Consider the following 8186-nt stretch of genomic DNA (forward strand, 5'->3'; position numbering starts at 1 on the left):
GGAAGATCACCTGTGCCTTTTGTTTTGCTGTGTCGGACCTCGGGCCTCCACACAGTCGCGCCGTCCTGTCCCTCCAGACCTTTTCCAGGTGAGAGTACGGTCGAGTTTCCCTCCCGTCTCCGGAGGCTACCTGTCCCGGTCATCGGTTGAGCTTCCCTCCCGACTCCGGTGGAGAAAAGGGAGTGACTTTTATCTGCTGGACAGTTGCCTTTGTTTTTGTTTGTTTATTCTTTGTCTCCTCCTGCATAATTAAAATAAAGTCTTTGGCTAGAGTAAACCTGCTGTGTAAGTGTTCGTTTGGGTCCACCTACTACACTACCCCATAACAGAACGGACTGACCATTATGGACCCAGCCACCGCAGCAGCATCTCCTCCTGCGGATCATCTGCAGAGGGCGATTTCCACCCAAGGCGCTCTCCTCGGACAACACCATCAGGTTCTGAGGGACCTAGTGGACTCGCAGTGTTCTATCGGGTCCCAGGTAGCGGAGATAGGAAGCCTGATGCAGGACTTCACGCTACGCCGTTCTCCTCCCCCGGAGCCGGTCCCTGAGGAATCATCCAGCACCCGTGAGTCTTTTGTCCCCTCACCTGTGCCCTATGATGGAGCGTCCGGGGAATGTAGAGGGTTCATGCTCCAGTGTGGATTTGTTTTTAACCAGCAACCCCGCACATTTGCTTCGGACAATGCCAAGGTGGCCTTTACGGTGGGGTTGCTGCGCGGCAAGGCGCTGGTCTGGGCGGAGGCTTGGCTCAACAGACGCAGCCCAAACCGGGCCCCCTACGAGCTCTTCTTAGAGGCATTCAAGAGGGTATTCGACCATCCAGTTTACACCAGAGACGTTGTTCAGCGCCTGCTCAGTCTTCGTCAGGGTTCCACCAGCACAGCGGAGTACTGTGTGGACTTCCAGATTCTGGCCACGGAGTCCGGTTGGGACAAGGAGGCGCTTAAGGTGATATATTGCCACAGCCTTTCGGATCTTTTGAAGGATGAGCTTGCGGTCCGGGAGGAGCCGGAGTCACTAGAGGAGCTCTTCACTCTGTCAATCAATATGGATAACCGTATCCGGGAACGCCGTCGGAAGAGGAACTTCAGGCCTTCCAATCCGGTGCGTCAGTTTGCTTCCAGCCCCAGCCTTCAGTTTCCGAGCCCGTTCCGGCAGTACAGCTCTGCGCGCTCCCGTTCTCCTACCTCGGCACCTCCCCCTTTGGAGCCGGAGGAGCCGATGCAGCTCGGGCGGACTCATCTCTCTCCGGAGGTGAGAGCGACACATCCTCTCAGGAAGCTGTCTTTACTGTGGTGAGTCGGGACACCGCATGGCCGTTTGCTCTGTTCGACCAAAAGAGAGAGCTCGCCAGTAAGAGTGGGGGTGCTGGCGAGCGATTCAAGGAGAATTCCCCATTCCAAGCCTCGTTCACTGTTTCCTGCCACCCTGAGTTTATCATCTGGGCCTGTGCACCTGTCGGCACTCATTGATTCAGGGGCTGAACAGACCTTTTTGGACACTGCGTTTATTAAAAGTCATGGGATTCCAGTAGAAGCGTTAGAGCGCGCTCAGCTAGTGAGCGCACTGGATGGCAGTTCACTGGCAGAGATAACACACCAGACTCAGCCAATTTCCCTGCTCTTGTCCGGTAATCACAGTCAGAAGACCCGGTTCTACGTGTTTCCTACCCCTCAGACACCCCTGGTTCTGGGACTTCCCTGGCTTAAGGATCATAATCCACAGATCGATTGGGCTGGGGGTAGAATCACCGGCTGGAGCTCCGCCTGTCGCTCTCGCTGCCTCAGATCTGCGGTCCCCCGGCAAGCTCTTCCCTCCAGCAGACCTGACACTGGTACTAGCCTCTCCGCCGTGCCCCGGGAATATATGGATTTAGGAGAGGCATTCAGCAAGGAGCGGGCCCTTTCACTCCCCCCTCATCGCCCCTACAACTGTGCTATTGACCTGCTCCCGGGCACTCCACTTCCCACGAGTCGGCTATATAATCTCTCCCGGCCAGAAAGCGAATCTATGGAGAAATATATAACGGAGTCTGTCGCCGCAGGAATCATATGTCCCTCATCTTCACCTGTGGGAGCGGGTTTCTTCTTCGTCTCCAAGAAGGACAAGAGCCTCCGTCCCTGCATCGATTACAGAGGTTTGAATCAAATTACTATCAAGAATAAATATCCATTACCGCTTATCTCTTCTGTTTTCGTATCCTTAGCTGGAGCTAAGATATTCACCAAGCTGGACCTCCGCAACGCATATCATCTGGTCCGAATTCGCGAGGGAGACGAATGGAAGACAGCCTTTAAACACCCTTGGGACACTTTGAATACCTGGTGATGCCGTTTGGATTAACCAATGCCCCTGCTGTTTTTCAAGCACTGGTTAATGACGTCCTCCGCGACTTCCTCAACCGTTTCGTGTTTGTGTATATTGACGACATTCTCATTTTCTCCCCGAATCCCCAGGAGCACACTAACCATGTCCGCCAGGTTCTGCAACGACTGTTGGAGAATCAGCTCTTCATTAAGGCTGAGAAGTGCGAATTCCACGTTACCTCTGTGCAGTTCCTGGGCATCTTCATTGAGGAGGGTCAGGTGAGAAAGGACCCCGAGAAGGTTAAAGCCGTAATGGAGTGGCCGGTGCCCGCCTCACGAAAGAAGCTCCAGCAGTTTCTGGGGTTCGCTAATTTCTACCGATGGTTCATCCGGGACTACAGCCAAACGGCAGAACCGCTGACACGACTCACCTCCTCCAAGGTGCTGTTTTCATGGACCCCAGAGGCCGACAAGGCTTTTTGTGCCCTCAAGGAGCGGTTTGCATCGGCTCCAATCCTGGTCCACCCAGACGAGACCCGCCAGTTTGTCGTCGAGGTGGACGCCTCGGACACCGGAGTCGGAGCCGTACTGTCCCAGCGGTCAGCTTCCGACTCTAAACTCCATCCTTGTGCTTTCTTCTCCCGTAGACTTTCCCTGGCGGAGAGAGACTACGACTTAGGCAACCGAGAGCTGTTGGCTGTCAAGTTAGCCTTGGAGGAGTGGAGGCACTGGCTGGAGGGATCGGTGCTCCCCTTTATCGTATGGACCGACCACCGAAATCTGGAGTATATCCACACGGCGAGACGCCTCAATTCTTGCCAGGCCCGCTGGGCTTTGTTCTTCGCCCGTTTCAATTTCACCATCACCTATCGGCCGGGTCACAAGAACACCAAGCCGGACACACTCTCCCGTCAGTTTTCCCCAGAAGAGGGAGACTCTACTCCCGACACCATCCTGCCTGCCTCGTACGTGCTCGGTGCTGTCACCTGGGAGATCGAGAGGGTGGTACGCGAGGCCCAGCACACCCAACCTGACCCCGGAGGGGGCCCTCTGAATCGTCTGTTTGTTCCTCCGTCCGTCCGCTCCCGAGTCCTGCGGTGGGCCCACGACTCCCGTCTCTCTGGTCACCCCGGCATCCGCCGGACTATAGACTGGCTCCGCCGCACTTTTTGGTGGCCGTCCCTCGAAGAGGAGACCCGTACGTATGTGCGGGCCTGCACTACGTGCGCCCGGAACAAGGCCTCGCACCGACCCCCCCCCCCCCCCCCCATGGGGTTACTACGACCACTCCCTGTTCCACAACGTCCGTGGTCCCACATCGCAGTGGATTTCGTAACTGGTTTCTCCCCGTCAGACAGTAACACCGTCATTCTGACTGTGGTAGACCGGGTCTCAAAGGCGGCTCACTTCATTCCCCTGCCCAAGCTTCCATCGGCCCGTGAGACCGCCGAACTACTAGTCCAACACGTCGTTAGGCTTCATAGCATTCCTGCGGACATAGTCTCGGACCGTGGCCCGCAGTTCTCATCCCAGTTATGGAAGGCATTCTGTCACACCCTCGGCGCCACGGCCAGTCTGTCCTCGGGATGCCATCCGCAAACTGACCCAAACTGACGCAAAACCCAGACAGAGAGGCTGAACCAGGAGCTCGAGGCCATCCTCAGGTGTGTGACCGCCACTAATCCATCCTCTTGGAGCCATCACCTCCCGTGGGTTGAGTACGCTCACAATTCCCACATGTCTACTGCCACCGGACTGTCTCCTTTTGAGGCCTCCTTGGGCTATCAGCCTCCCCTGTTCCCAAGCCAGGAAGTCGAGGTGGCAGTTCCGTCAGTCCAACGCAATGCCCGTCGCTGTAGACTGGTGTGGAGAGAGACTCGGGTGGCTCTGCTCCGCACAGCAGAGCAGAATAAGAAAGTGGCGGATCGGCATCGTGTTCCAGCTCCGGCCTACCGTATTGGACAATCTGTTTGGCTTTCGACCAAGGACATCCCCTTACGCACCCAGTCTAGGAAGCTCTCCCCCAGATAGAGCGGCCCCTTCCCCATCATCTCCATCATCAACCCAGTAGCGGTCAAACTGCAGTTACCTCGCTCCATGAGGATTCACCCGGTGTTTCATGTCTCCCTCCTCAAGCCTGTTGTCTCCAGTCCCCTAAATCCTCCGCCAGAACCCCCTCCACCCCTCCGACTCATCGAGGGGGCCCCGTCTACACAGTCAATCGCCTCCTGGATGTCCGCCGTCGAGGTAGGGGGTTTTAGTACCTGGTGGACTGGGAGGGTTATGGACCAGAGGAGCGGTGCTGGGTGCCGCGATCCCGGATCTTTGACCCGGGGCTCATACGAGACTACCACCGACAGAACCCCGCTAAACCAGGCGGTTCGCCAAGAGGCTCCCGTTGAGGGGGTGTACTGTTAGGATCCCTGTCTGCTCCTAGTGTGTGCTCCTCTGTTTTTTTCCCGTCTGTTTTGTTATTGTGGGCCATGTGCTTATGTTTTGTTTTTGTGTCAGCCTACAGTTTCCACCCCCGTGTTCCGCCCACTACCACGCCTCTCTCCTTAGGCTCAGCTGTGGCTCATGCCGGTGATCGCCGCTAGCTGGCTTGAATACCTCGGCGTTTCCCCGGCGCGTCGTCAGTCCGTCCAGTTACCAGTCTGGTCTCGGTCCACGTGAGTCTGAACACCGATTCAGTGAAGATCGTAACCTGTTTGTTTTCTGCTCCATTGCCGCTCAGCGTCGATTCCCTGGAAGATCACCTGTGCCTTTTGTTTTGCTGTGTCGGACCTCGGGCCTCCACACAGTCGCGCCGTCCTGTCCCTCCAGACCTTTTCCAGGTGAGAGTACGGTCGAGTTTCCCTCCCGTCTCCGGAGGCTACCTGTCCCGGTCATCGGTTGAGCTTCCCTCCCGACTCCGGTGGAGAAAAGGGAGTGACTTTTATCTGCTGGACAGTTGCCTTTGTTTTTGTTTGTTTATTCTTTGTCTCCTCCTGCATAATTAAAATAAAGTCTTTGGCTGGAGTAAACCTGCTGTGTAAGTGTTCGTTTGGGTCCACCTACTACACTACCCCATAACATGCGGAAGTGTAGCGCCCACCCTCCGTTTCCCCCCAAGGCAAACACTGTTAGCACTGTTGCAGTTGTTTGCACTGTTCGTGCTGTTCACACTGTTAGCCACTAGCCAGCGGCTCAGCCATCACCGTGTTGAGAGCCGTGTGGAAGCAATCCCCAAATCCCCCCGATTTGCTTTGAATTCCGTTTAGAGCTCCTTTAAGTGCATCTAATTCAATTCTGCACTATGAATACTGGCCATTGGCAATTAGACTGCTCCCAGACTGAAGATATTTAGCCAAAGTGGCCATGTTTTTAACATTTCGATTTACCATTAACAGCTTGTGAATGAATTGTGATAAAATATATCATTGACTGGAATTGCAAGAAACCCTTAAGATATTGATTGATATGATTGAAGAATTGCCTCCACACAGCTCTCAACATGGCGACGGCTGAGCCAGTGGCTAGAAGCGGTGCTAACAGCACAAAACAGTGCAAACAACAGCAACCGTGCCAATAGAGCAGAACAGTGTTTACCTAGGGAGGAAGTGTTATTAGGGGTAACCATTACAATAAGCATTAAGAATGAATATATAGAAATAGACAATCTTCTCGCTGATGGTCTAGTTTACTTATGTAGGTTATATAGAGGCATCTGTTTTGAACTTGGACTGTTTTACAACCAGTTACAAGGTCCTCATAGTAACTTTAAGCTCAGACTATGTATAAAAAGGGCTAAAAGTGCTACACTGTTCATGTGATGCAACTGGAAACACCCTAAAGCAAAGCTGATGGTCAGCAAATCAAATGAGCATTGTCCTAATACTCATGAACTGATTCTAACATTTTCCCTCATCGCCTCCAGTATTTACAAGCCAGCAGTAACCAGAAGAGCAAGTGAGAATTACTGCTCCCTATTAATCTTCGTGATGGGCCAGCACTGGGTGATACATAGTCCCACTGGGTCTCCGGAGCCAGACGAGGCTTTTACCACCACAACCACAACTCGGCACCTCGGCCGAGACAACCTCAATAAGCAGGTTCATGTATAATACATGTATGTCAGTATGTATGTGTATGAGTCCAAATCATCAATGCTGACGGTCAGGATGTTTTTGTAGCACATTTGTTAAATGTCCCAGGTGGGCACTTCTCTCTCTCTCTCTGGATTTCTACAAATAAAGCAGCACGGACACTCAGCTGCTGTTTGGACAGTGAAGTAAACAGCCGGTGAATTTACAACCTCTCAGAGAGCCCAAGGAGCGGGTTATGTGCACAAAACACAGGCTGGGCTCAGGCCAAAACAGCCAGCAATCCAGTGTCTCCGGGTAACATTAACATTCCAGGCCTCGCTGACGGGAATGTGACGTGACACCAGCCAGTCACCCCCCCGGGGGGCAATATGCTGCATTATTACAGTCGCACGACTTTATTGTTGGGGATATTGTTTTTTTAATTTTTTTTAAATTATTATCTACTTTCATAAAATTCGTCCTCTGAGTCTCCTTGGATATCAGACCCAGTGCCAAAAATCTAACTGATGGATGCTGTTCAGCAAACTACTCAGGTACACTGTCTGATTTTGTAAAAGCAGACCCAAAGTCCTGAATTTTAAAACATCACCAGTGTGCTGGCAATATGGGGACAGTATTAGCACCTGTAGAAGATGAGGGGCTTGTGGCCCACCGATATGTATAGCATTATATATCTGCTGGTCATTAAGCAAAGCTCTTTTATGAGCAGCATTCTTGGCCCCTCATCGGCCCCAATGAACAGAAGTTACCATATTTGGAATGTGGAGGAGTGACGTAGAGACGCTGTTTACATCTATGGCAGCAGCAGCGACCTGTCAATCACAGTAGCCCCGCCCTAAAGCATACCCTGCTTTATGGTCTATTTGACTCTAAATGGACCATCATTTACTAAATGAACATCATGCTGTATCGAAGAAGACTTGAAACTAGAGATTGAGACCATAAACTCATGTTCACATTGTTTACTGAGGGAATAAATCAAGAGAGAAGTAGAGTCATTTTCTCATAGACTTCTATACAACCAGACTTCTTTTTACAACCGGAGGAGTCACCCCTGCTGGTCAGTGGAGAGAATGCAGGTTTGTACACACTTACGCATTGGCTTCAGTCCGCAGAACCGGAGGTTGCCACATTGTTAAATTGGAGAATATGTGATTTCAAAATAAAAGGTTTTTAAATGTTGAACTAACGTCATTTCACACAGCATCCCTGCACCGTAGAGAGCCCTCTGCACTCTTTATGTCACAACTATTGTCACGACCTGTACAGCCGGCTATCACTGTGCGAAAAAAAAACGTAAATCAAAAGAAATCACGCGATGTGACGGACATAACGAGACCCGTTATACAAATACGGCATGCGGTCGTGATGTCAGAATGCACGCAGTGACAAACTGTTCTTACCTCCTCCTGCTTCCTGCCTCTGTCTCTTATCGGGTGATGATGCTGCGCTCTCCTCTCTCCGCACGTCTGCCCGCAGACCATCAGCAGGGCAGCGAGGAGCAGCGCTGCTGCTGCTGGGTCCTAGCGCCGCCCAATTCAGCGTCCTCACGCAGCAGTGACCAATGAGAGCACCGCCCTCGCTGCTATTTCTGGTCTTTTGTTTTATTTACGGAGTACGGGAGTACGGACCGGTTGGCACACTTCTTTTATGTCTTGGGAGAAGAGTTTCGAACAAGATTGATGTCAAGGTCAATAGATTAGTATAATTTGAATAAGTGTGTGAGTGAAAAGGCAGGTTGACCCTTTATTTATCATTATCAAACAAAACAAAACAAAAATATGAAACGA

The sequence above is a fragment of the Anarhichas minor genome, unplaced genomic scaffold (assembly GCF_050575085.1).
Source record: "Anarhichas minor isolate MPS153535 unplaced genomic scaffold, ASM5057508v1 ptg000007l, whole genome shotgun sequence".
In the NCBI taxonomy this organism is placed as follows: domain Eukaryota; kingdom Metazoa; phylum Chordata; class Actinopteri; order Perciformes; family Anarhichadidae; genus Anarhichas; species Anarhichas minor.